Source organism: Styela clava, chromosome 2, assembly GCF_964204865.1.
Source record: "Styela clava chromosome 2, kaStyClav1.hap1.2, whole genome shotgun sequence".
Classification (NCBI taxonomy): domain Eukaryota; kingdom Metazoa; phylum Chordata; class Ascidiacea; order Stolidobranchia; family Styelidae; genus Styela; species Styela clava.
In genome coordinates, this window is record NC_135251.1 from 15,948,111 (window position 1) to 15,974,507 (window position 26,397).

The 26,397-nt window shown below is 41.3% G+C and overlaps 27 non-coding genes across 27 annotated transcripts; all 27 read left to right on the forward strand.

Moving 5' to 3' along the window:
- The first annotated feature begins 1,474 nt into the window (after positions 1 to 1,474).
- Positions 1,475 to 1,547, forward strand: Trnak-uuu (transfer RNA lysine (anticodon UUU)). The gene has a single exon. It is a non-coding gene; the product is annotated as a tRNA-Lys (tRNA).
- Positions 1,548 to 2,197: 650 nt separating this feature from the next.
- Positions 2,198 to 2,270, forward strand: Trnak-uuu (transfer RNA lysine (anticodon UUU)). The gene has a single exon. It is a non-coding gene; the product is annotated as a tRNA-Lys (tRNA).
- Positions 2,271 to 3,948: 1,678 nt separating this feature from the next.
- Positions 3,949 to 4,021, forward strand: Trnak-uuu (transfer RNA lysine (anticodon UUU)). Its single transcript has one exon. It is a non-coding gene; the product is annotated as a tRNA-Lys (tRNA).
- A 243-nt stretch (positions 4,022 to 4,264) lies between these two features.
- Positions 4,265 to 4,337, forward strand: Trnak-uuu (transfer RNA lysine (anticodon UUU)). Its single transcript has one exon. It is a non-coding gene; the product is annotated as a tRNA-Lys (tRNA).
- Positions 4,338 to 4,581: 244 nt separating this feature from the next.
- Trnak-uuu (transfer RNA lysine (anticodon UUU)) lies at positions 4,582 to 4,654 on the forward strand. Its single transcript has one exon. It is a non-coding gene; the product is annotated as a tRNA-Lys (tRNA).
- A 696-nt stretch (positions 4,655 to 5,350) lies between these two features.
- Positions 5,351 to 5,423, forward strand: Trnak-uuu (transfer RNA lysine (anticodon UUU)). The gene has a single exon. It is a non-coding gene; the product is annotated as a tRNA-Lys (tRNA).
- Positions 5,424 to 6,520: 1,097 nt separating this feature from the next.
- Trnak-uuu (transfer RNA lysine (anticodon UUU)) lies at positions 6,521 to 6,593 on the forward strand. The gene has a single exon. It is a non-coding gene; the product is annotated as a tRNA-Lys (tRNA).
- A 244-nt stretch (positions 6,594 to 6,837) lies between these two features.
- Trnak-uuu (transfer RNA lysine (anticodon UUU)) lies at positions 6,838 to 6,910 on the forward strand. Its single transcript has one exon. It is a non-coding gene; the product is annotated as a tRNA-Lys (tRNA).
- Positions 6,911 to 7,475: 565 nt separating this feature from the next.
- Trnak-uuu (transfer RNA lysine (anticodon UUU)) lies at positions 7,476 to 7,548 on the forward strand. The gene has a single exon. It is a non-coding gene; the product is annotated as a tRNA-Lys (tRNA).
- Positions 7,549 to 8,669: 1,121 nt separating this feature from the next.
- On the forward strand, positions 8,670 to 8,742 carry Trnak-uuu (transfer RNA lysine (anticodon UUU)). The gene has a single exon. It is a non-coding gene; the product is annotated as a tRNA-Lys (tRNA).
- Positions 8,743 to 8,985: 243 nt separating this feature from the next.
- Positions 8,986 to 9,058, forward strand: Trnak-uuu (transfer RNA lysine (anticodon UUU)). Its single transcript has one exon. It is a non-coding gene; the product is annotated as a tRNA-Lys (tRNA).
- A 244-nt stretch (positions 9,059 to 9,302) lies between these two features.
- On the forward strand, positions 9,303 to 9,375 carry Trnak-uuu (transfer RNA lysine (anticodon UUU)). Its single transcript has one exon. It is a non-coding gene; the product is annotated as a tRNA-Lys (tRNA).
- A 496-nt stretch (positions 9,376 to 9,871) lies between these two features.
- Positions 9,872 to 9,944, forward strand: Trnak-uuu (transfer RNA lysine (anticodon UUU)). Its single transcript has one exon. It is a non-coding gene; the product is annotated as a tRNA-Lys (tRNA).
- Positions 9,945 to 10,903: 959 nt separating this feature from the next.
- Positions 10,904 to 10,976, forward strand: Trnak-uuu (transfer RNA lysine (anticodon UUU)). Its single transcript has one exon. It is a non-coding gene; the product is annotated as a tRNA-Lys (tRNA).
- A 243-nt stretch (positions 10,977 to 11,219) lies between these two features.
- On the forward strand, positions 11,220 to 11,292 carry Trnak-uuu (transfer RNA lysine (anticodon UUU)). Its single transcript has one exon. It is a non-coding gene; the product is annotated as a tRNA-Lys (tRNA).
- Positions 11,293 to 16,667: 5,375 nt separating this feature from the next.
- Trnak-uuu (transfer RNA lysine (anticodon UUU)) lies at positions 16,668 to 16,740 on the forward strand. The gene has a single exon. It is a non-coding gene; the product is annotated as a tRNA-Lys (tRNA).
- Positions 16,741 to 17,390: 650 nt separating this feature from the next.
- On the forward strand, positions 17,391 to 17,463 carry Trnak-uuu (transfer RNA lysine (anticodon UUU)). The gene has a single exon. It is a non-coding gene; the product is annotated as a tRNA-Lys (tRNA).
- A 1,678-nt stretch (positions 17,464 to 19,141) lies between these two features.
- Trnak-uuu (transfer RNA lysine (anticodon UUU)) lies at positions 19,142 to 19,214 on the forward strand. Its single transcript has one exon. It is a non-coding gene; the product is annotated as a tRNA-Lys (tRNA).
- Positions 19,215 to 19,457: 243 nt separating this feature from the next.
- Positions 19,458 to 19,530, forward strand: Trnak-uuu (transfer RNA lysine (anticodon UUU)). Its single transcript has one exon. It is a non-coding gene; the product is annotated as a tRNA-Lys (tRNA).
- A 244-nt stretch (positions 19,531 to 19,774) lies between these two features.
- Trnak-uuu (transfer RNA lysine (anticodon UUU)) lies at positions 19,775 to 19,847 on the forward strand. The gene has a single exon. It is a non-coding gene; the product is annotated as a tRNA-Lys (tRNA).
- A 230-nt stretch (positions 19,848 to 20,077) lies between these two features.
- Trnak-uuu (transfer RNA lysine (anticodon UUU)) lies at positions 20,078 to 20,150 on the forward strand. Its single transcript has one exon. It is a non-coding gene; the product is annotated as a tRNA-Lys (tRNA).
- An 819-nt stretch (positions 20,151 to 20,969) lies between these two features.
- On the forward strand, positions 20,970 to 21,042 carry Trnak-uuu (transfer RNA lysine (anticodon UUU)). The gene has a single exon. It is a non-coding gene; the product is annotated as a tRNA-Lys (tRNA).
- A 1,006-nt stretch (positions 21,043 to 22,048) lies between these two features.
- On the forward strand, positions 22,049 to 22,121 carry Trnak-uuu (transfer RNA lysine (anticodon UUU)). The gene has a single exon. It is a non-coding gene; the product is annotated as a tRNA-Lys (tRNA).
- Positions 22,122 to 22,606: 485 nt separating this feature from the next.
- Positions 22,607 to 22,679, forward strand: Trnak-uuu (transfer RNA lysine (anticodon UUU)). Its single transcript has one exon. It is a non-coding gene; the product is annotated as a tRNA-Lys (tRNA).
- Positions 22,680 to 23,498: 819 nt separating this feature from the next.
- Positions 23,499 to 23,571, forward strand: Trnak-uuu (transfer RNA lysine (anticodon UUU)). Its single transcript has one exon. It is a non-coding gene; the product is annotated as a tRNA-Lys (tRNA).
- Positions 23,572 to 24,275: 704 nt separating this feature from the next.
- Positions 24,276 to 24,348, forward strand: Trnak-uuu (transfer RNA lysine (anticodon UUU)). The gene has a single exon. It is a non-coding gene; the product is annotated as a tRNA-Lys (tRNA).
- Positions 24,349 to 25,883: 1,535 nt separating this feature from the next.
- Trnak-uuu (transfer RNA lysine (anticodon UUU)) lies at positions 25,884 to 26,015 on the forward strand. Its single transcript has 2 exons — positions 25,884 to 25,920; positions 25,980 to 26,015. It is a non-coding gene; the product is annotated as a tRNA-Lys (tRNA).
- Positions 26,016 to 26,397: the final 382 nt, after the last annotated feature.

The following is a 26,397-nucleotide window of genomic DNA, read 5'->3' on the forward strand; positions in this document are numbered from 1 at the left end:
ACAATATCTCACTTTACACAATTTTTAAACACAATGGAGAACACTTTTACTAACCTTAATTTTCTCGGAATAGTAAATAACTGGAAGGAGATCCTAAATGGATATTCAGCTACATAACGCAATCCACCATAAACAAAAGCATATCTGCCCAAGTGGACTCTGCAATTTTATTCATTTTTTATGTCGGAAATACCATCACATATTAAGCGGACGTGATGAATCGGAAGCTTCACGGTGGATGTCATGCTGTGTGCGTGTTAAGCGTCACGCAGTATGTACGGAAGCCGGGGGGGCGGAAGTTGAGCTATGCTATGCATGGTGCAGACGGAAGCCCTGGGCGAAAGTTATGCTGTGACATACAGTGTATACCGAACCCCGGGGTGGAAGTTTGTGCTGTGCAATGGCGCGGCAGATACTGAAGCCTCCATAAGTTTATGACTGCTGCTTATGCAGTGGCATGCTTATGAAGCGTTATACCGATATGACACGGATATGACGTGGCATTAGACACTGATCTGTGCCTTGGAAAATTCTGATCCGCAAAAAAAAAAAAAAAAAAAAAAAAAAAAAAAAAAAAAATAATAATTTAAATCCAACGGTCAAAGGTTCAAGTCCCTTATCGGGCGCCTCTTTGTTTCGGGAAGGTTCAATTTGTAAAAATGAACACGCCGTAGCCGTATCCCGGTTACCACAGCCGGTGGAGCGTCTTTGTTCCGAGAAGATTAGATTGTGTATAGCTGGCGATGGACATAGCACAATGCACAAACACACTTATAATTGTGTTAGCTGCTAAATCATTGATTTTTATCATCCGTCATGTCTTTTGTTTGACTGCACACCGTAGCCCGGTTACCACAGCCGGTGGAGCGTCTTTGTTCGGGGAAGATTAGATTGTGTATAGCTGGTGTTGGACATAGAAAATTGCACAAACACACTTATAATTGTATTAGCTGCTAAATCATTGACTTTTATCATCCGTTATGTCTTTGGTTTTAATGCAGACCGTATCCCAGTTAGTTCAATCGGTAGAGTGTTGAAATTTTCATCCAACGATCAAGGAGTTAAGTGCGCTATCGGGCGCCTCTTTGTTCCGGAAAGGTTCAATTTTTAAAAATGATCACGCATTAAAGACTATGTCCTTAGTTCCAACGCAGACCGTAGCCCGATTACCACAGCCGGGGGAGCGTCTTTGTTCCGAGAAGATTATATTGTGTATAGCTGGCGATGGACATAGCACAATGCACAAACACACTTATAATAGTATTAGCTGCTAATTCATTGATTTTTATCATCCGTCATGTCTTTTGTTTGACTGCACACCGTAGCCCGGTTAGCTCAGTCGGTAGAGCGTTAAACTTTTTATCCAACGATCAAGGAGTCAAGTGCGCTAACACAAACACACTTATAATTGTATTAGCTGCTAAATCATAGATTTTTATCATCCGTCATGTCTTTTGCTTCAATGCGGACCGTGGCCCGGTTAGCTCAGTCGGTAGAGCGTTGGACTTTTAATCCAACGGTCAAGGGTTCAAGTCCCTTATCGGGCGCCTCTTTGTTCCGGGAAGGTTCAATTTGTAAAAAAGATCACGCATTAAATAATACGCAGACCGTAGCCCGGTTACCACAGCCGGTGGAGCGTCTTTGTTCCGGGAAGATTAGATTGTGTATAAGCTGGCGTTGGACATAGCACAATGCATAAACACACTTATTTATACTTGTATTAGCTGCTAAATCATTCATTTTTATCATTTGTTATGTCTTTTGTTTTAATGCAGACCGTAGCCCGGTTAGCTCAATCGGTAGAGTGTTGAACTTTTTATCCAACGATCAAGTAGTCAAGTGCGCTATCGGGCGCCTCTTTGTTCCGGAAAGGTTCAATTTGTAAAAATAAATCACGCTGAGAAGATTCACGTTAGATTGTGTATAGCTGGTGTTGGACATTGCACAATGCACAAACACACTTATAATTGTATTAGCTGCCTAATAAACAGATTCCGACGATCCGGTATGTGTTTCGTTTAACGCGGACCGTAGCCCGGTTAGCTCAGTCGGTAGAGCGTCTTTGTTCCGGGAAGATTGGATTGTGTATAGATGGCGTTGGACATATCACAATGCAGAAACACACTTATATGTGTATTAGCTGCTAAAACATTGATTTTTACCATGTGTTATATCTTTTGTTCTAATGCAGACCGTAGCCCGGTTAGCTCAGTCGGTAGAGCGTTGGACTTTTAATCCAACGGTCAAGGGTTCAAGTCCCTTATCGGGCGCCTCTTTGTTCCGGGAAGGTTCAATTTGTAAAAATGAACACGCATTAAAGAATACGCAGCCGTAGACCGGTTACCACAGCCGGTGGAGCGTCTTTGTTCCGGGAAGATTAGATTGCGTATAGCTGGAGTTGGACATAGCACAATTCACAAACACACTTATAATTGTATTAGCTGCTAAATCATTGATTTTTATCTTCCGTTAAGTCTTTTGTTTTAATGCAGACCGTAGCCCGGTTAGCTCAATCGGTAGAGTGTTAAACTTTTTATCCAACGATCAAGGAGTCAAGTGCGCTATCGGGCGCCTCTTTGTTCCGGAAAGTTTCAATTTGTAAAAATAGATCACGCTGAGAAGATTAACGTTAGATTGTATACAGCTGGTGTTGGACATAGCACAATGCACAAACACACTTATAATTGTATTAGCTGCTAAATCATTGATTTTTATCATCCGTCATGTCTTTTGTTTTAACGCGGACCGTAGCCCGTTTAGCTCAGTCGGTAGAGCGTTAGACTTTTAATCCAACGGTCAAGGGTTCAAGTCCCTGATCGGGCGCCTTTTTTTGCGGAAAGGATCTATTTGTAAAAAAGATCACGCAGTAAAGAATATGTCCTTAGTTCCAACGCAGACGTAGCCCGGTTACCACAGCCGCTGGAGCGTCTTTGTTCCGAGAAGATTAGATTGTGTATAGCTGGCGATGGACATAGCACAATGCACAAACACACTTATAATTGTGTTAGCTGCTAAATCATTGATTTTTATCATCCGTCATGTCTTTTGTTCGACTGCACACCGTAGCCCGGTTACTACAGCCGGTGGAGCGTCTTTGTTCCGGGAAGATTAGACTGTGTATAGCTGGTGTTGGACATAGCAAATTGCACAAACACACTTATAATTGTATTAGCTGCTAAATCATTGACTTTTATCATCCGTTATGTCTTTGGTTTTAATGCAGACCGTAGCCCAGTTAGTTCAATCAGTAGAGTGTTGAAATTTTCATCCAACGATCAAGGAGTCAAGTGCGCTATCGGGCGCCTCTTTGTTCCGGAAAGGTTCAATTTTTGAGAAAGATCACGCATTAAAGACTATGTCCTTAGTTCCAACGCAGACCGTAGCCCGATTACCACAGCCGGTGGAGCGTCTTTGTTCCGAAAAGATTAGATTGTGTATAGCTGGCGATTGACCTAGCACAATGCACAAACACACTTATAATTGTATTAGCTGCCAATTCATTGATTTTTATCATCCGTCATGTCTTTTGTTTGACTGCACACCGTAGCCCGGTTAGCTCAGTCGGTAGAGCGTTAAACTTTTTATCCAACGATCAAGGAGTCAAGTGCGCTAACACAAACACACTTATAATTGTATTAGCTGCTAAATCATAGATTTTTATCGTCTGTTATGTCTTTTGTTTTAATGCAGACCGTAGCCCGGTTAGCTCAATCGGTGGAGTGTTAAACTTTTTATACAACGATCAAGGAGTCAAGTGCGCTATCGGGCGCCTCTTTGTTCCGGAAATGTTCAATTTGTAAAAATAGATCACGCTGAGAAGATTAACGTTAGATTGTGTATAGCTGGTGTTGGACATAGCACAATGCACAAACACACTCATAATTGTATTAGCTGCAAAATTTTTGATTTTTATCATCCGTTATGTCTTTTGTTTTAACGCGGACCGTATCCCGGTTAGCTCAGTCGGTAGAGCGTTGGACTTTTGATCCAACGGTCAAGGGTTCAAGTCCCTTATCGGGCGCCTTTTTTTGCGGGAAGGATCTATTTGTAAAAAAGATCCCGCAGTAAAGAATATGTCCTTAGTTCCAACACAGGACGTAGTCCGGTTACCACAGCCGGTGGAGCGTCTTTGTTCCGAGAAGATTAGATTGTGTATAGCTGGCGATGGACGTAGCACAATGCACAAATACACTTATAATTGTATTAGCTGCTAATTCATTGATTTTTATCATCCGTCATGTCTTTTGTTTGACTGCACACCGTAGCCCGGTTAGCTCAGTCGGTAGAGCGTTGGACTTTTAATCCAACGGTCAAGGGTTCAAGTCCCTTATCGGGCGCCTCTTTGTTCCGGGAAGGTTCAATTTGTAAAAAAGATCACGCATTAAAGAATATGTCCATAGTTCCAACGCAGACCGTAGCCCGGTTACCACAGCCGGTGGAGCGTCTTTGTTCAGAGAAGATTAGATTGTGTATAGCTGGCGATGGACGTAGCACAATGCACAAACACACTTATAATTGTATTAGCTGCTAATTCATTGATTTTTATCATCCGTCATGTCTATTGTTTGACTGCACACCGTAGCCCGGTTAGCTCAGTCGGTAGAGCGTTGGACTTTTAATCCAACGGTCAAGGGTTCAAGTCCCTTATCGGGCGCCTCTTTGTTCCGGGAAGGTTCAATTTGTAAAAAAGATCACGCATTAAATAATACGCAGACCGTAGCCCGGTTACCACAGCCGGTGGAGCGTCTTTGTTCGGGGAAGATTAGATTGTGTATAGCTGGTGTTGGACATAGCAAATTGCACAAACACACTTATAATTGTATTAGCTGCTAAATCATTGACTTTTATCATCCGTTATGTCTTTGGTTTTAATGCAGACCGTATCCCAGTTAGTTCAATCGGTAGAGTATTGAAATTTTCATCCAACGATCAAGGAGTTAAGTGCGCTATCGGGCGCCTCTTTGTTCCGGAAAGGTTCAATTTTTAAAAATGATCACGCATTAAAGACTATGTCCTTAGTTCCAACGCAGACCGTAGCCCGATTACCACAGCCGGGGGAGCGTCTTTGTTCCGAGAAGATTATATTGTGTATAGCTGGCGATGGACATAGCACAATGCACAAACACACTTATAATAATATTAGCTGCTAATTCATTGATTTTTATCATCCGTCATGTCTTTTGTTTGACTGCACACCGTAGCCCGGTTAGCTCAGTCGGTAGAGCGTTAAACTTTTTATCCAACGATCAAGGAGTCAAGTGCGCTAACACAAACACACTTATAATTGTATTAGCTGCTAAATCATAGATTTTTATCATCCGTCATGTCTTTTGCTTCAATGCGGACCGTGGCCCGGTTAGCTCAGTCGGTAGAGCGTTGGACTTTTAATCCAACGGTCAAGGGTTCAAGTCCCTTATCGGGCGCCTCTTTGTTCCGGGAAGGTTCAATTTGTAAAAAAGATCACGCATTAAATAATACGCAGACCGTAGCCCGGTTACCACAGCCGGTGGAGCGTCTTTGTTCCGGGAAGATTAGATTGTGTATAAGCTGGCGTTGGACATAGCACAATGCATAAACACACTTATTTATACTTGTATTAGCTGCTAAATCATTCATTTTTATCATTTGTTATGTCTTTTGTTTTAATGCAGACCGTAGCCCGGTTAGCTCAATCGGTAGAGTGTTGAACTTTTTATCCAACGATCAAGTAGTCAAGTGCGCTATCGGGCGCCTCTTTGTTCCGGAAAGGTTCAATTTGTAAAAATAAATCACGCTGAGAAGATTCACGTTAGATTGTGTATAGCTGGTGTTGGACATTGCACAATGCACAAACACACTTATAATTGTATTAGCTGCCTAATAAACAGATTCCGACGATCCGGTATGTGTTTCGTTTAACGCGGACCGTAGCCCGGTTAGCTCAATCGGTAGAGCGTCTTTGTTCCGGGAAGATTGGATTGTGTATAGATGGCGTTGGACATATCACAATGCAGAAACACACTTATATGTGTATTAGCTGCTAAAACATTGATTTTTACCATGTGTTATATCTTTTGTTCTAATGCAGACCGTAGCCCGGTTAGCTCAGTCGGTAGAGCGTTGGACTTTTAATAGCACAATGCACAAACACACTTATAATTGTATTAGCTGCAAAATTTTTCATTTTTATCATCCGTTATGTCTTTTGTTTTAACGCGGACCGTAGCCCGTTTAGCTCAGTCGGTAGAGCGTTAGAATTTTAATCCAACGGTCAAGGGTTCAAGTCCCTGATCGGGCGCCTTTTTTTGCGGAAAGGATCTATTTGTAAAAAAGATCACGCAGTAAAGAATATGTCCTTAGTTCCAACACAGAACGTAGTCCGGTCACCACAGCCGGTGGAGCGTCTTTGTTCCGAGAAGATTAGATTGTGTATAGCTGGCGATGGACGTAGCACAATGCACAAATACACTTATAATTGTATTAGCTGCTAATTCATTGATTTTTATCATCCGTCATGTCTTTTGTTTGACTGCACACCGTAGCCCGGTTAGCTCAGTCGGTAGAGCGTTGGACTTTTAATCCAACGGTCAAGGGTTCAAGTCCCTTATCGGGCGCCTCTTCCTTCCGGGAAGGTTCAATTTGTAAAAAAGATCACGCATTACAGAATATGTCCATAGTTCCAACGCAGACCGTAGCCCGGTTACCACAGAATGTGGAGCGTCTTTGTTCCGAAAAGATTAGATTGTGTATAGCTGGCGATGGACGTAGCACAATGCACAAACACACTTATAATTGTATTAGCTGCTAATTCATTGATTTTTATCATCCGTCATATCTATTGTTTGACTGCACACCGTAGCCCGGTTAGCTCAGTCGGTAGAGCGTTGGACTTTTAATCCAACGGTCAAGGGTTCAAGTCCCTTATCGGGCGCCTCTTTGTTCCGGGAAGGTTCAATTTGTAAAAAAGATCACCCATTAAAGAATATGTCCTTAGTTCCAACGCAGACCGTAGCCCGGTTACCACAGCCGGTGGAGCGTCTTTGTTCCGGGAAGATTAGATTGTGTATAGCTGGCGTTGGACATAGCAAAATGCACAAACACACTTATAATTGTATTAGCTGCTAAATCATTGACTTTTATCGTCCGTTATATCTTTTGTTCCAATTAATGCAGACCGTAGCCCATTTAGCTCAATCGGTAGAGTGTTAAAATTTTCATCCATCGATCAAGGAGTCAAGTGCGCTATCGGGCGCCTCTTTGTTCCGGAATGGTTTAATTTTTAAAAAAGATCACGCATTAAAGAATATGTCCTTAGTTCCAACGCAGACTGTAGCCCGATTACCACAGCCGGGGGAGCGTCTTTGTTCCGGGAAGATTAGATTGTGTATAGCTGGCGTTGGACATATCACAATGCAGAAACACACTTATATGTGTATTAGCTGCTAAAACATTTATTTTTACTATCTGTTATATCTTTTGTTTTAATGCAGACCGTACCCCGGTTAGCTCAGTCGGTAGAGCGTTGGACTTTTAATCCAACGGTTAAGGGTTCAAGTCCCTTATCGGGCGCCTTTTTTTGCGGGAAGGATCAATTTTTAAAAAAGATCACACAGTAAAGAATATGTCCTTATTTCCAACGCAGACCGTAGCCCGGTTACCACAGCCGGTGGAGCGTCTTTGTTCCGAGAAGATTAGATTGTGTATAGCTGGCGATTGACATAGCACAATGCACAAACCCACTTATAATTGTATTAGCTGCTAATTCATTGATTTTTATCATCCGTCATGTCTTTTGTTTGACTGCACACCGTAGCCCGGTTAGCTCAGTCGGTAGAGCGTTGGAATTTTAATCCAACGGTTAAGGGTTCAAGTCCCTTTGTTCCGGGAAGGTTCAATTTGTAAAAAAGATCACGCATTAAAGAATATGTCCTTTGTTCCAACGCAGACCGTAGCCCGGTTCCACAGCCGGTGGAGCGTCTTTGTTCCGGGAAGATTAGATTGTGTATAGCTGGCGTTGGACATAGCAAAATGCACAAACACACTTATAATTGTTTTAGCTGCTAAATCATTGACTTTTATCATCCGTTATATCTTTTGTTTCAATTAATGCAGACCGTAGCCCGTTTAGCTCAATCGGTAGAGTGTTGAAATTTTCATCCGACGATCAAGGAGTCAAGTGCGCTATCGGGCGCCTCTTTGTTCCGGAATGGTTTAATTTTTAAAAAAGATCACGCATTAAAGAATATGTCCTTAGTTCCAAAGCAGACCGTAGCCCGGTTACCACAGCCGGTGGAGCGTCTTTGTTCCGGGAAGATTAGATTGTGTATAGCTGGCGTTGGACATAGCAAAATGCACAAACACACTTATAATTGTATTAGCTGCTAAATCGTTGACTTTTATCATCCGTTATGTCTTTTGATTTAATGCAGACCGTAGCCCGGTTAGCTCAATCGGTAGAATGTTGAAATTTTTATCCAACGATCAAGGAGTCAAGTGCGCTATCGGGCGCCTCTTTGTTCCGGAAAGTTTCAATTTGTGAAAATAGATCACGCAGAGAAGATTAACGTTAGATTGTATATAGCTGGTGTTGGACATAGCACAATGCACAAACACACTTATAATTGTGTTAGCTGCAAAATTTTTTCTTTTTTTTATCATCCGTTATGTCTTTTGTTTTAACGCGGACCGTAGCCCGGTTAGCTCAGTCGGTAGAGCGTTGGACTTTTAATCCAACGGTCAAGGGTTCAAGTCCCTTATCGGGCGCCTTTTTTTGCGGGAAGGATCTATTTGTAAAAAAGATCCCGCAGTAAAGAATATGTCCTTAGTTCCAACACAGGACGTAGTCCGGTTACCACAGCCGGTGGAGCGTCTTTGTTCCGAGAAGATTAGATTGTGTATAGCTGGCGATGGACGTAGCACAATGCACAAATACACTTATAATTGTATTAGCTGCTAATTCATTGATTTTTATCATCCGTCATGTCTTTTGTTTGACTGCACACCGTAGCCCGGTTAGCTCAGTCGGTAGAGCGTTGGACTTTTAATCCAACGGTCAAGGGTTCAAGTCCCTTATCGGGCGCCTCTTTGTTCCGGGAAGGTTCAATTTGTAAAAAAGATCACGCATTAAAGAATATGTCCATAGTTCCAACGCAGACCGTAGCCCGGTTACCACAGCCGGTGGAGCGTCTTTGTTCAGAGAAGATTAGATTGTGTATAGCTGGCGATGGACGTAGCACAATGCACAAACACACTTATAATTGTATTAGCTGCTAATTCATTGATTTTTATCATCCGTCATGTCTATTGTTTGACTGCACACCGTAGCCCGGTTAGCTCAGTCGGTAGAGCGTTGGACTTTTAATCCAACGGTCAAGGGTTCAAGTCCCTTATCGGGCGCCTCTTTGTTCCGGGAAGGTTCAATTTGTAAAAAAGATCACGCATTAAAGAATATGTCCTTAGTTCCAACGCAGACCGTAGCCCGGTTACCACAGCCGGTGGAGCGTCTTTGTTCCGGGAAGATTAGATTGTGTATAGCTTGCGTTGGACATAGCAAAATGCACAAACACACTTATAATTGTATTAGCTGCTAAATCATTGATTTTTATCGTCCGTTATGTCTTTTGTTTTAATGCAGACCGTGGCCCGGTTAGCTCAAATGGTAGAGTGTTAAACTTTTTATCCAACGATCAAGGAGTCAAGTGCGCTATCGGGCGCCTCTTTGTTCCGGAAAGTTTCAATTTGTAAAAATAGATCACGCTGAGAAGATTAACGTTAGATTGTATACAGCTGGTGTTGGACATAGCACAATGCACAAACACACTTATAATTTTATTAGCTGCAACATTTTTCATTTTTATCATCCGTTATGTCTTTTGTTTTAACGCGGACCGTAGCCCGGTTAGCTCAGTCGGTAGAGCGTTGGACTTTTAATCCAACGATCAAGGGTTCAAGTCCCTGATCGGGCGCCTTTTTTTGCGGAAAGGATCTATTTGTAAAAAAGATCACGCAGTAAAGAATATGTCCTTAGTTCCAACGCAGACGTAGCCCGGTTACCACAGCCGCTGGAGCGTCTTTGTTCCGAGAAGATTAGATTGTGTATAGCTGGCGATAGACATAGCACAATGCAAAACACACTTATAATTGTGTTAGCTGCTAAATCATTGATTTTTATAATCCGTTATGTCTTTGGTTTTAATGCAGACCGTAGCCCAGTTAGTTCAATCGGTAGAGTGTTGAAATTTTCATCCAACGATCAAGGAGTCAAGTGCGCTATCGGGCGCCTCTTTGTTCTGGAAAGGTTCAATTTTTAAAAAAGATCACGCATTAAAGACTATGTCCTTAGTTCCAACGCAGACCGTAGCCCGATTACCACAGCCGGGGGAGCGTCTTTGTTTCGAGAAGAATATATTGTGTATAGCTGGCGATGGACATAGCACAATGCACAAACACACTTATAATAGTATTAGCTGCTAATTCATTGATTTTTATCATCCGTCATGTCTTTTGTTTGACTGCACACCGTAGCCCGGTTAGCTCAGTCGGTAGAGCGTTAAACTTTTTATCCAACGATCAAGGAGTCAAGTGCGCTAACACAAACACACTTATAATTGTATTAGCTGCTAAATCATAGATTTTTATCGTCTGTTATGTCTTTTGTTTTAATGCAGACCGTAGCCCGGTTAGCTCAATCGGTGGAGTGTTAAACTTTTTATACAACGATCAAGGAGTCAAGTGCGCTATCGGGCGCCCTTTGTTCCGGAAATGTTCAATTTGTAAAAATAGATCACGCTGAGAAGATTAACGTTAGATTGTGTATAGCTGGTGTTGGACATAGCACAATGCACAAACACACTTATAATTGTATTAGCTGCAAAATTTTTGATTTTTATCATCCGTTATGTCTTTTGTTTTAACGCGGACCGTAGCCCGGTTAGCTCAGTCGGAAGATCGTTGGACTTTTAATCCAACGGTCAAGGGTTCAAGTCCCTTATCGGGCACCTTTTTTTGCGGGAAGGATCTATTTGTAAAAAAGATCCCGCAGTAAAGAATATGTCCTTAGTTCCAACACAGAACGTAGCCCGGTTACCACAGCCGGTGGAGCGTCTTTGTTCCGAGAAGATTAGGTTGTGTATTGCTGGCGATGGACGTAGCACAATGCACAAATACACCTATAATTGTATTAGCTGCTAATTCATTGATTTTTATCATCCGTCATGTCTTTTGTTTGACTGCACACCGTAGCCCGGTTAGCTCAGTCGGTAGAGCGTTGGACTTTTAATCCAACGGTCAAGGGTTCAAGTCCCTTATCGGGCGCCTCTTTGTTCCGGAAAGGTTCAATTTGTAAAAAAGATCACGCATTAAAGAATATGTCCTTAGTTCCAACGCAGACCGTAGCCCGGTTACCACAGCCGGTGGGGCGTCTTTGTTCCGGGAAGATTAGATTGTGTATAGCTGGCGTTGGACATAGCAAAATGCACAAACACACTTATAATTGTATTAGCTGCTAAATCATTGACTTTTATCATCCGTTATATCTTTTGTTTCAATTAATGCAGACCGTAGCCCATTTTGCTCAATTGGTAAAGTGTTGAAATTTTCATCCAACGATCAAGGAGTCAAGTGCGCTATCGGGCGCCTCTTTGTTCCGGAATAGTTCAATTTGTAAAAATAGATCACGCTGAGTAGATTAACGTTAGATTGTGTATAGCTGGTGTTGGACATAGCACAATGAACAATCACACTTATAATTGTATTAGCTGCTTAATAAACAGATTCCGACGATCCGGTATATGTTTCGTTTAACGCGGACCGTAGCCCGGTTAGCTCAGTCGGTAGAGTTACCTCAGTCGGTAGAGCGTCTTTGTTCCGGGAAGATTGGATTGTGTATAGATGGCGTTGGACATAGCAAAATGCACAAACACACTTATAATTGTATTAGCTGCTAAATCGTTGACTTTTATCATCCGTTATGTCTTTTGATTTAATGCAGACCGTAGCCCGGTTAGCTCAATCGGTAGAGTGTTGAAATTTTTATCCAACGATCAAGGAGTCAAGTGCGCTATCGGGCGCCTCTTTGTTCCGGAAAGGTTCAATTTGTAAAAATAGGTCACGCTGAGAAGATTAACGTTAGATTGTGTATATCTGGTGTTGGACATAGCACAATGCACAAACACACTTATTTATACTTGTATTAGCTGCTAAATCATTCATTTTTATCATTTGTTATGTCTTTTGTTTTAATGCAGACCGTAGCCCGGTTAGCTCAATCGGTAGAGTGTTGAACTTTTTATCCAACGATCCAACGATCTTCACCCTGAAATATGGCCAATTTATAATTTAATTTATTGCAATTTGTATGTTTGTGCCTATTTTAAGTATGGTTAGAAATAAACTACTGATTACTGATTACTGAAGTAGTCAAGTGCGCTATCGGGCGCCTCTTTGTTCCGGAAAGGTTCAATTTGTAAAAATAAATCACGCTGAGAAAATTCACGTTAGATTGTGTATAGCTGGTGTTGGACATTGCACAATGCACAAACACACTTATAATTGTATTAGCTGCTTAATAAACAGATTCCGACGATCCGGTATGTGTTTCGTAACGCGGACCGTAGCCCGGTCAGCTCAGTCGGTAGAGCATCTTTGTTCCGGGAAGATTGGATTGTGTATAGATGGCGTTGGACATATCACAATGCAGAAACACACTTATATGTGTATTAGCTGCTAAAACATTGATTTTTACCATGTGTTATATCTTTTGTTTTAATGCAGACCGTAGCCCGGTTAGCTCAGTCGGTAGAGCGTTGGACTTTAAATCCAAAAAGATTTGATATACTAATCAATGAGGGGAAAGAGGAAAACATGATCGAAATCAAAAGGCTAAAATCGCAGATCGAGATAATTCAAGATGAACGAAACAAAAGGGACATACTAATGGCAAAAATGAAAAACCTTGAAGAAGGGGAAAGGCCCACCAAAACCTTTTCTGAAAAAATCCGGCGCAGATCTAGGCAAACAACAATAGAAGAGCTGGTGACAAATGACCAAAATGTAAAAACAAATCCCGGGGAGATCATATCAATAGTAGAAAGTTTCTATAAGAACCTATGGGGCAAAGAGAATATAATGCAAGAACAATACCAAAATCGTTATCTAAACTTAATGGGCTCTTCTAAAATTGCAGATGAGGATAATATCATACTAGAAAGTTATATCTCACAAGAAGAGGTATATAGGGCGATAAAATTTATGGGAAACGATAAATCCCCAGGATTTGATGGTCTATCCAAAGAATTCTACCTGACCTTCTGGAACTCTATTAAAAAGCAATTTACTCAACTTATGAATAACATATTATATTTCGGCCAAATACCAAAATCTGCTACCATAGCGAAAGTTAAATTAGTATACAAGAAGGGAGACAAAACAAATTTAAAAAATTGGAGGCCAATCACAACGCTCAATGCAGACTATAAAATCCTATCAAGAATCCTTGTTAAACGATTAGAACCAGTACTAAACAAGATCATAAGTCCATCCCAGAAATGCGCACTCAAGCAAAGATGTATGGAAGATGTTCATTATAATATAGACGCTATAATTAGACACTGCAAAATGAAAAATATCCCCGGATCACTAATAATAATAGACAATCTTAAAGCTTTTGATAGAGTGAATCATGACTTCTTATTTAAAATTTTACATCAAATTGGACTTGGAAATAGAATCTCAAAAGCAATTAAAAGCATGTATTACGGAATTAAAAGTCAGGTAGATGTAAACGGTAGACTCACGCAGGAAATCGATATAGGGCAAGGAATTAGACAAGGATGCCCGTTAAGTATGCTTCTCTACGCCATCAATATAGAGCCCCTAGCAAGATCGGTACAATTAAATGCCAATATACATGGTATCCAACTGGGGAGATACGAGCATAAACTCGATCAGTTTGCTGATGATATCACGTTCGCAGTTAGAGATCAATTATCTATTACAGAAATCTTTCACGAGCTAGACAATTTCCATTTAGCAACAGGACAAAAAATAAATAAAGATAAGACCGAAGTTCTCTGTATTACAAAAGAATCGCATAATTTAGTGAACAATTCGCCACATGGGAACTACATAAAACAAAACACCATAATACTTGGAATACAATTTGGAAATATGGACTTAAACAATATGTGGCAGGTAATCGAAAATAAGATGATACGAACCCTAAATTACGTTAAGCTGCGAAACCTCACCTGGTATGGTAATCTGATATCAATCAACTCCATGATTATGTCTGTCATAATCTTCCATACGAGAGTAAAGAGAATCCCGAAAACGTATATAAAGAAAATCGAGAGTGCGCTGTTTAAGTTCCTCTGGCACCCGCAAAAGATAGAGGCCATTAGCAGAAAATCGCTACAAAGAATGTGGAACGATGGTGGGATCAATATGATTGATGTTGATGCAAAAATAAAGGCATATGCAGTGGAAAAAATGAGATACATCGTGGGTAACGAACCCCTAACTCAATTTTGGCAAATAGAGGCATTATACTCTTTGGGATCCAGAGTCAAGCAAATTAACAAGGATAGATACACCAACTCAATGCCCCACAGCAATACTATTCCAGAGCAATGGGCATACATCCTCGACATCTATAAAGAATTGAATTTCTCGCAATCCACCTGGGAGGTTGCAAGACATAAAGACCTGTACATGAAATTGAAGAACAACAGGACAGCCAAAGACAAACAACAGCTGCTGAATGTGAATTGGGAAGAAGCTCACCTATTTAACCATGATTATAAAAATAAGTTTACTAACGCGGAACGAATAATCTCGTATCGCATTATAAGAGAGGGGTACATATTCGGCGATCGCTTGAGGGGAATGTCCCTCAGGTATGATATTCTCGGAAACTTAAAAATATTAGGCTGCAAATTTTGCAAAGGGCCTGTAGACAATACAGGACATATAATTATAAACTGTAAATCAACGAGGAAATATGCGGTAAAACTTTTAAAAATTCTTAACAGCGTACTAAGCAACTCCATCAAAATAACTCTAAAGGAAATATTCTACAATAGTTACAGGGGGCATAACCGAATAGTAGTCACCAAATGTTATGTAATATGGAAAAAGAACTTAATTGGCACCAAAATAAGACTGGATATCCAAAATAAATATTTGTCCCCTATGGACGATGACATAATTTCAAAAACAATATCTCACTTTACACAATTTTTAAACACAATGGAGAACACTTTTACTAACCTTAATTTTCTCGGAATAGTAAATAACTGGAAGGAGATCCTAAATGGATATTCAGCTACATAACGCAATCCACCATAAACAAAAGCATATCTGCCCAAGTGGACTCTGCAATTTTATTCATTTTTTATGTCGGAAATACCATCACATATTAAGCGGACGTGATGAATCGGAAGCTTCACGGTGGATGTCATGCTGTGTGCGTGTTAAGCGTCACGCAGTATGTACGGAAGCCGGGGGGGCGGAAGTTGAGCTATGCTATGCATGGTGCAGACGGAAGCCCTGGGCGAAAGTTATGCTGTGACATACAGTGTATACCGAACCCCGGGGTGGAAGTTTGTGCTGTGCAATGGCGCGGCAGATACTGAAGCCTCCATAAGTTTATGACTGCTGCTTATGCAGTGGCATGCTTATGAAGCGTTATACCGATATGACACGGATATGACGTGGCATTAGACACTGATCTGTGCCTTGGAAAATTCTGATCCGCAAAAAAAAAAAAAAAAAAAAAAAAAAAAAAAAAAAAAAATAATAATTTAAATCCAACGGTCAAAGGTTCAAGTCCCTTATCGGGCGCCTCTTTGTTTCGGGAAGGTTCAATTTGTAAAAATGAACACGCCGTAGCCGTAGCCCGGTTACCACAGCCGGTGGAGCGTCTTTGTTCCGAGAAGATTAGATTGTGTATAGCTGGCGATGGACATAGCACAATGCACAAACACACTTATAATTGTGTTAGCTGCTAAATCATTGATTTTTATCATCCGTCATGTCTTTTGTTTGACTGCACACCGTAGCCCGGTTACCACAGCCGGTGGAGCGTCTTTGTTCGGGGAAGATTAGATTGTGTATAGCTGGTGTTGGACATAGAAAATTGCACAAACACACTTATAATTGTATTAGCTGCTAAATCATTGACTTTTATCATCCGTTATGTCTTTGGTTTTAATGCAGACCGTATCCCAGTTAGTTCAATCGGTAGAGTGTTGAAATTTTCATCCAACGATCAAGGAGTTAAGTGCGCTATCGGGCGCCTCTTTGTTCCGGAAAGGTTCAATTTTTAAAAATGATCACGCATTAAAGACTATGTCCTTAGTTCCAACGCAGACCGTAGCCCGATTACCACAGCCGGGGGAGCGTCTTTGTTCCGAGAAGATTATATTGTGTATAGCTGGCGATGGACATAGCACAATGCACAAACACACTTATAATAGTATTAGCTGCTAATTCATTGATTTTTATCATCCGTCATGTCTTTTGTTTGACTGCACACCGTAGCCCGGTTAGCTCAGTCGGTAGAGCGTTAAACTTTTTATCCAACGATCAAGGAGTCAAGTGCGCTAACACAAACACACTTATAATTGTATTAGCTGCTAAATCATAGATTTTTATCATCCGTCATGTCTTTTGCTTCAATGCGGACCGTGGCCCGGTTAGCTCAGTCGGTAGAGCGTTGGACTTTTAATCCAACGGTCAAGGGTTCAAGTCCCTTATCGGGCGCCTCTTTGTTCCGGGAAGGTTCAATTTGTAAAAAAGATCACGCATTAAATAATACGCAGACCGTAGCCCGGTTACCACAGCCGGTGGAGCGTCTTTGTTCCGGGAAGATTAGATTGTGTATAAGCTGGCGTTGGACATAGCACAATGCATAAACACACTTATTTATACTTGTATTAGCTGCTAAATCATTCATTTTTATCATTTGTTATGTCTTTTGTTTTAATGCAGACCGTAGCCCGGTTAGCTCAATCGGTAGAGTGTTGAACTTTTTATCCAACGATCAAGTAGTCAAGTGCGCTATCGGGCGCCTCTTTGTTCCGGAAAGGTTCAATTTGTAAAAATAAATCACGCTGAGAAGATTCACGTTAGATTGTGTATAGCTGGTGTTGGACATTGCACAATGCACAAACACACTTATAATTGTATTAGCTGCCTAATAAACAGATTCCGACGATCCGGTATGTGTTTCGTTTAACGCGGACCGTAGCCCGGTTAGCTCAGTCGGTAGAGCGTCTTTGTTCCGGGAAGATTGGATTGTGTATAGATGGCGTTGGACATATCACAATGCAGAAACACACTTATATGTGTATTAGCTGCTAAAACATTGATTTTTACCATGTGTTATATCTTTTGTTCTAATGCAGACCGTAGCCCGGTTAGCTCAGTCGGTAGAGCGTTGGACTTTTAATCCAACGGTCAAGGGTTCAAGTCCCTTATCGGGCGCCTCTTTGTTCCGGGAAGGTTCAATTTGTAAAAATGAACACGCATTAAAGAATACGCAGCCGTAGACCGGTTACCACAGCCGGTGGAGCGTCTTTGTTCCGGGAAGATTAGATTGCGTATAGCTGGAGTTGGACATAGCACAATTCACAAACACACTTATAATTGTATTAGCTGCTAAATCATTGATTTTTATCTTCCGTTAAGTCTTTTGTTTTAATGCAGACCGTAGCCCGGTTAGCTCAATCGGTAGAGTGTTAAACTTTTTATCCAACGATCAAGGAGTCAAGTGCGCTATCGGGCGCCTCTTTGTTCCGGAAAGTTTCAATTTGTAAAAATAGATCACGCTGAGAAGATTAACGTTAGATTGTATACAGCTGGTGTTGGACATAGCACAATGCACAAACACACTTATAATTGTATTAGCTGCTAAATCATTGATTTTTATCATCCGTCATGTCTTTTGTTTTAACGCGGACCGTAGCCCGTTTAGCTCAGTCGGTAGAGCGTTAGACTTTTAATCCAACGGTCAAGGGTTCAAGTCCCTGATCGGGCGCCTTTTTTTGCGGAAAGGATCTATTTGTAAAAAAGATCACGCAGTAAAGAATATGTCCTTAGTTCCAACGCAGACGTAGCCCGGTTACCACAGCCGCTGGAGCGTCTTTGTTCCGAGAAGATTAGATTGTGTATAGCTGGCGATGGACATAGCACAATGCACAAACACACTTATAATTGTGTTAGCTGCTAAATCATTGATTTTTATCATCCGTCATGTCTTTTGTTCGACTGCACACCGTAGCCCGGTTACTACAGCCGGTGGAGCGTCTTTGTTCCGGGAAGATTAGACTGTGTATAGCTGGTGTTGGACATAGCAAATTGCACAAACACACTTATAATTGTATTAGCTGCTAAATCATTGACTTTTATCATCCGTTATGTCTTTGGTTTTAATGCAGACCGTAGCCCAGTTAGTTCAATCAGTAGAGTGTTGAAATTTTCATCCAACGATCAAGGAGTCAAGTGCGCTATCGGGCGCCTCTTTGTTCCGGAAAGGTTCAATTTTTGAGAAAGATCACGCATTAAAGACTATGTCCTTAGTTCCAACGCAGACCGTAGCCCGATTACCACAGCCGGTGGAGCGTCTTTGTTCCGAAAAGATTAGATTGTGTATAGCTGGCGATTGACCTAGCACAATGCACAAACACACTTATAATTGTATTAGCTGCCAATTCATTGATTTTTATCATCCGTCATGTCTTTTGTTTGACTGCACACCGTAGCCCGGTTAGCTCAGTCGGTAGAGCGTTAAACTTTTTATCCAACGATCAAGGAGTCAAGTGCGCTAACACAAACACACTTATAATTGTATTAGCTGCTAAATCATAGATTTTTATCGTCTGTTATGTCTTTTGTTTTAATGCAGACCGTAGCCCGGTTAGCTCAATCGGTGGAGTGTTAAACTTTTTATACAACGATCAAGGAGTCAAGTGCGCTATCGGGCGCCTCTTTGTTCCGGAAATGTTCAATTTGTAAAAATAGATCACGCTGAGAAGATTAACGTTAGATTGTGTATAGCTGGTGTTGGACATAGCACAATGCACAAACACACTCATAATTGTATTAGCTGCAAAATTTTTGATTTTTATCATCCGTTATGTCTTTTGTTTTAACGCGGACCGTATCCCGGTTAGCTCAGTCGGTAGAGCGTTGGACTTTTGATCCAACGGTCAAGGGTTCAAGTCCCTTATCGGGCGCCTTTTTTTGCGGGAAGGATCTATTTGTAAAAAAGATCCCGCAGTAAAGAATATGTCCTTAGTTCCAACACAGGACGTAGTCCGGTTACCACAGCCGGTGGAGCGTCTTTGTTCCGAGAAGATTAGATTGTGTATAGCTGGCGATGGACGTAGCACAATGCACAAATACACTTATAATTGTATTAGCTGCTAATTCATTGATTTTTATCATCCGTCATGTCTTTTGTTTGACTGCACACCGTAGCCCGGTTAGCTCAGTCGGTAGAGCGTTGGACTTTTAATCCAACGGTAAAGGGTTCAAGTCCCTTATCGGGCGCCTCTTTGTTCCGGGAAGGTTCAATTTGTAAAAAAGATCACGCATTAAAGAATATGTCCATAGTTCCAACGCAGACCGTAGCCCGGTTACCACAGCCGGTGGAGCGTCTTTGTTCAGAGAAGATTAGATTGTGTATAGCTGGCGATGGACGTAGCACAATGCACAAACACACTTATAATTGTATTAGCTGCTAATTCATTGATTTTTATCATCCGTCATGTCTATTGTTTGACTGCACACCGTAGCCCGGTTAGCTCAGTCGGTAGAGCGTTGGACTTTTAATCCAACGGTCAAGGGTTCAAGTCCCTTATCGGGCGCCTCTTTGTTCCGGGAAGGTTCAATTTGTAAAAAAGATCACGCATTAAATAATACGCAGACCGTAGCCCGGTTACCACAGCCGGTGGAGCGTCTTTGTTCCGGGAAGATTAGATTGTGTATAAGCTGGCGTTGGACATAGCACAATGCATAAACACACTTATAATTGTATTAGCTGCTAAATTATTGATTTTTATCATCCGTTATGTCTTTTGTTTTAACGCGGACCGTAGCCCGGTTAGCTCAGTCGGTAGAGCGTTGGACTTTTAATCCAACGGTCAAGGGTTCAAGTCCCTTATCGGGCGCCTTTTTTTGCGGGAAGGATCTATTTGTAAAAAAGATTACGCAGTAAAGAATATGTCCTTAGTTCCAACGCAGACGTAGCCCGGTTACCACAGCCGCTGGAGCGTCTTTGTTCCGAGAAGATTAGAATGTGTATAGCTGGCGATGGACATAGCACAATGCACAAACACACTTATAATTGTATTAACTGCTAAATCATTGACTTTTATCGTCCGTTATATCTTTTGTTTCAATTAATGCAGACCGTAGCCCGTTTAGCTCAATCGGTAGAGTGTTGAAATTTTCATCCAACGATCAAGGAGTCAAGTGCGCTATCGGGCGCCTCTTTGTTCCGGAATGGTTTAATTTTTGAAAAAGATCACGCATTAAAGAATATGTCCTTAGTTCCAACGCAGACCGTAGCCCGATTACCACAGCCGGGGGAGCGTCTTTGTTCCGGGAAGATTAGATTGTGTATAGCTGGCGTTGGACATAGCAAAATGCACAAACACACTTATAATTGTATTAGCTTCTAAATCGTTGACTTTTATCATCCGTTATGTCTTTTGATTTAATGCAGATCGTAGCCCGGTTAGCTCAATCGGTAGAGTGTTGAAATTTTTATCCAACGATCAAGGAGTCAAGTGCGCTATCGGGCGCCTCTTTGTTCCGCAAAGGTTCAATTTGTAAAAATAGATCACGCTGCGAAGATTAACGTTTGATTGTGTATAGCTGGCGTTGGACATAGCACAATGCACAAACACACCTATTTATAATTGTATTAGCTGCTAAATCATTCATTTTTATCATCCGTCATGTCTTTTGTTTGGCTGCACACCGTAGCCCGGTTAGCTCAGTCGGTAGAGCGTTGGACTTTTAATCCAACGTTCAAGGGTTCAAGTCCCTTATCGGGCGCCTCTTTGTTCCGGGAAGGTTCAATTTGTAAAAAAGATCACGCATTAAAGAATATGTCCTTAGTTCCAAGGCAGACCGTAGCCCGGTTACCACAGCCGGTGGAGCGTCTTTGTTCCGGGAAGATTTGATTGTGTATAGCTGGCGTTGGACATAGCAAAATGCACAAACACACTTATAATTGTATTAGCTGCTAAACACTTATAATTGTATTAGCTGCTAAATCGTTGACTTTTATCATCCGTTATGTCTTTTGATTTAATGCAGACCGTAGCCCGGTTATCTCAATTGGTAGAGTGTTGAAATTTTTATCCAACGATCAAGGAGTCAAGTGCGCTATCGGGCGCCTCTTTGTTCCGGAAACGTTCAATTTGTAAAAATAGATCACGCTGAGAAGATTAACGTTAGATTGTGTATAGCTGGTGTTGGACATAGCACAATGCACAAACACACTTATAATTGTATTAGCTGCTTAATAAGCAGATTCCGACGATCCGGTATATGTTTCGTTTAACGCGGACCGTAGCCCGGTTAGCTCAGTTGGTAGAGTTACCTCAGTCGGTAGAGCGTCTTTGTTCCGGGAAGATTAGATTGTGTATAGCTGGCGTTGGACATACCAAAATGCACAAACACACTTATAATTGTATTAGCTTCTAAATCGTTGACTTTTATCATCCGTTATGTCTTTTGATTTAATGCAGATCGTAGCCCGGTTAGCTCAGTCGGTAGAGCGTTGGACTTTAAATCCAACGGTCAAGGGTTCAAGTTCCTGATCGGGCGCCTTTTTTTGGGGGAAGGTTCAATTTGTAAAAAAGATCACGCATTAAATAATACGCAGACCGTAGCCCGGTTACCACAGCCGGTGGAGCGTCTTTGTTCCGGGAAGATTAGATTGTGTATAAGCTGGCGTTGGACATAGCACAATGCATAAACACACTTATAATTGTATTAGCTGCTAAATTATTGATTTTTATCATCCGTTATGTCTTTTGCTTTAATGCGGACCGTGGCCCGGTTAGCTCAGTCGGTAGAGCGTTGGACTTTTAATCCAACGGTCAAGGGTTCAAGTCCCTTATCGGGCGCCTCTTTGTTCCGGGAAGGTTCAATTTGTAAAAAAGATCACGCATTAAATAATACGCAAACCGTAGCCCGGTTACCACAGCCGGTGGAGCGTCTTCGTTCCGGGAAGATTAGATTGTGTATAAGCTGGCGTTGGACATAGCACAATGCATAAACGCACTTATTTATACTTGTATTAGCTGCTAAATCATTCATTTTTATCATTTGTTATGTCTTTTGTTTTAATGCAGACCGTAGACGGTTAGATCAATCGGTAGAGTGTTGAACTTTTTATCCAACGATCAAGTAGTCAAGTGCGCTATCGGGCGCCTCTTTGTTCCGGAAAGTTTCAATTTGTAAAAATAGATCACGCTGAGAAGATTAACGTTAGATTGTATACAGCTGGTGTTGGACATAGCACAATGGACAAACACACTCGTAATTGTATTAGCTACAAAATTTTTCATTTTTATCATCCGTTATGTCTTTTGTTTTAACGCGGACCGTAGCCCGGTTAGCTCAGTCGGTAGAGCGTTTGACTTTTAATCCAACGGTCAAGGGTTCAAGTCCCTTATCGGGCGCCTTTTTTTGCGGGAAGGATCTATTTGTAAAAAAGATTACGCAGTAAAGAATATGTCCTTAGTTCCAACGCAGACGTAGCCCGGTTACCACAGCCGCTGGAGCGTCTTTGTTCCGAGAAGATTAGATTGTGTATAGCTGGCGATGGACATAGCACAATGCACAAACACACTTATAATTGTATTAGCTGCTAAATCATTGACTTTTATCATCCGTTATATCTTTTGTTTCAATTAATGCAGACCGTAGCCCGTTTAGCTCAATCGGTAGAGTGTTGAAATTTTCATCCAACGATCAAGGAGTCAAGTGCGCTATCGGGCGCCTCTTTGTTCCGGAATGGTTTAATTTTTAAAAAAGATCACGCATTAAAGAATATGTCCTTAGTTCCAACGCAGACCGTAGCCCGATTACCACAGCCGGGGGAGCGTCTTTGTTCCGGGAAGATTAGATTGTGTATAGCTGGCGTTGGACATAGCAAAATGCACAAACACACTTATAATTGTATTAGCTTCTAAATCGTTGACTTTTATCATCCGTTATGTCTTTTGATTTAATGCAGATCGTAGCCCGGTTAGCTCAATCGGTAGAGTGTTGAAATTTTTATCCAACGATCAAGGAGTCAAGTGCGCTATCGGGCGCCTCTTTGTTCCGCAAAGGTTCAATTTGTAAAAATAGATCACGCTGCGAAGATTAACGTTTGATTGTGTATAGCTGGCGTTGGACATAGCACAATGCACAAACACACCTATTTATAATTGTATTAGCTGCTAAATCATTCATTTTTATCATCCGTCATGTCTTTTGTTTGGCTGCACACCGTAGCCCGGTTAGCTCAGTCGGTAGAGCGTTGGACTTTTAATCCAACGTTCAAGGGTTCAAGTCCCTTATCGGGCGCCTCTTTGTTCCGGGAAGGTTCAATTTGTAAAAAAGATCACGCATTAAAGAATATGTCCTTAGTTCCAAGGCAGACCGTAGCCCGGTTACCACAGCCGGTGGAGCGTCTTTGTTCCGGGAAGATTTGATTGTGTATAGCTGGCGTTGGACATAGCAAAATGCACAAACACACTTATAATTGTATTAGCTGCTAAACACTTATAATTGTATTAGCTGCTAAATCGTTGACTTTTATCATCCGTTATGTCTTTTGATTTAATGCAGACCGTAGCCCGGTTATCTCAATTGGTAGAGTGTTGAAATTTTTATCCAACGATCAAGGAGTCAAGTGCGCTATCGGGCGCCTCTTTGTTCCGGAAACGTTCAATTTGTAAAAATAGATCACGCTGAGAAGATTAACGTTAGATTGTGTATAGCTGGTGTTGGACATAGCACAATGCACAAACACATTTATAATTGTATTAGCTGCTTAATAAGCAGATTCCGACGATCCGGTATATGTTTCGTTTAACGCGGACCGTAGCCCGGTTAGCTCAGTTGGTAGAGTTACCTCAGTCGGTAGAGCGTCTTTGTTCCGGGAAGATTAGATTGTGTATAGCTGGCGTTGGACATAGCAAAATGCACAAACACACTTATAATTGTATTAGCTTCTAAATCGTTGACTTTTATCATCCATTATGTCTTTTGATTTAATGCAGATCGTAGCCCGGTTAGCTCAGTCGGTAGAGCGTTGGACTTTTAATCCAACGGTCAAGGGTTCAAGTCCCTTATCGGGCGCCTCTTTGTTCCGGGAAGGTTCAATTTGTAAAAAAGATCACGCATTAAAGAATATGTCCTTAGTTCCAACGCAGACCGTAGCCCGGTTACCACAGCCGGTGGAGCGTCTTTGTTCCGGGAAGATCAGATTGTGTATAGCTGGCGTTGGACATAGCAAAATGCACAAACACACTTATAATTATATTAGCTGCTAAATCATTGACTTTTATCATCCGTTATATCTTTTGTTTCAATTAATGCAGACCGTAGCCCATTCAGCTCAATCGGTAGAGTGTTGAAACCAACGGTCAAGGGTTCAAGTCCCTCATCGGGCGCCTCTTTGTTCCGGGAAGGTTCAATTTAAAAAAAGATCAAGCATTAAATAATACGCAGACCGTAGCCCGGTTACCACAGCCGGTGGAGCGTCTTTGTTCCGGGAAGATTAGATTGTGTATAAGCTGGCGTTGGACATAGCACAATGCATAAACACACTTATTTATACTTGTATTAGCTGCTAAATCATTCATTTTTATCATTTGTTATGTCTTTTGTTTTAATGCAGACCGTAGACGGTTAGATCAATCGGTAGAGTGTTGAACTTTTTATCCAACGATCAAGTAGTCAAGTGCGCTATCGAGCGCCTCTTTGTTCCGGAACGGTTCAATTTGTAAAAATAAATCACGCTGAGAAGATTCACGTTAGATTGTGTATAACTGGTGTTGGACATTGCACAATGCACAAACACACTTATAATTGTATTAGCTGCTTAATAAACAGATTCCGACGATCCGGTATGTGTTTCGTTTAACGTGGACCGTAGCCCGGTTAGCTCAGTCGGTAGAGCGTCTTTGTTCCGGGAAGATTAGATTGTGTATAGATGGCGTTGGACATATCACAATGCACAAACACACTTATAATTGTTTTAGCTGCTAAATCATTGACTTTTATCATCCGTTATATCTTTTGTTACAATTAATGCAGACCGTAGCCCGTTTAGCTCAATCGGTAGAGTGTTGAAATTTTCATCCAACGATCGAGGAGTCAAGTGCGCTATCGGGCGCCTCTTTGTTCCGGAATGATTTAATTTTTGAAAAAGATCACGCATTAAAGAATATGTCCTTAGTTCCAACGCAGACCGTAGCCCGGTTACCACAGCCGGTGGAGCGTCTTTGTTCCGGGAAGATTAGATTGTGTATAGCTGGCGTTGGACATAGCAAAATGCACAAACACACTTATAATTGTATTAGCTGCTAAATCGTTGACTTTTATCATCCGTTATGTCTTTTGATTTAATGCAGACCGTAGCCCGGTTAGCTCAATCGGTAGAGTGTTGAAATTTTTATCCAACGATCAAGGAGTCAAGTGCGCTATCGGGCGCCTCTTTGTTCCGGAAAGTTTCAATTTGTAAAAATAGATCACGCAGATAAGATTAACGTTAGATTGTATATAGCTGGTGTTGGACATAGCACAATGCACAAACACACTTATAATTGTATTAGCTGCAAAATTTTTCATTTTTATCAACCGTTATGTCTTTTGTTTTAACGCGGACCGTAGCCCGGTTAGCTCAGTCGGTAGAGCGTTGGACTTTTAAAGAATAAAAAAAAAAAAAAAAAAAAAAAAAAAAAAAAAAAAAAAACGTTGGACCTTTAATCCAACGGTCAAGGGTTCAAGTCCCTTATCGGGCGCCTTTTTTTGCGGGAAGGATCTATTTGTAAAAAAGATCACGCAGTAAAGAATATGTCCTTAGTTCCAACGCAAACGTAGCCCGGTTACCACAGCCGCTGGAGCGTCTTTGTTCCGAGAAGAATAGATTGTATATAGCTGGCGATGGACATATCACAATGCACAAACACATTTATAATTGTATTAGCTGCTAAATCATTGATTTTTATCATCAGTCATGTCTTTTGTTTGACTGCACACCGTAGCCCGGTTACCACAGTCGGTGGAGCGTCTTTGTTCCAGGAAGATTAGATTGTGTATAGCTGGTGTTGGACATAGCAAATTGCACAAAGACACTTATAATTGTATTAGCTGCTAAATCATTGACTTTTATCATCCGTTATG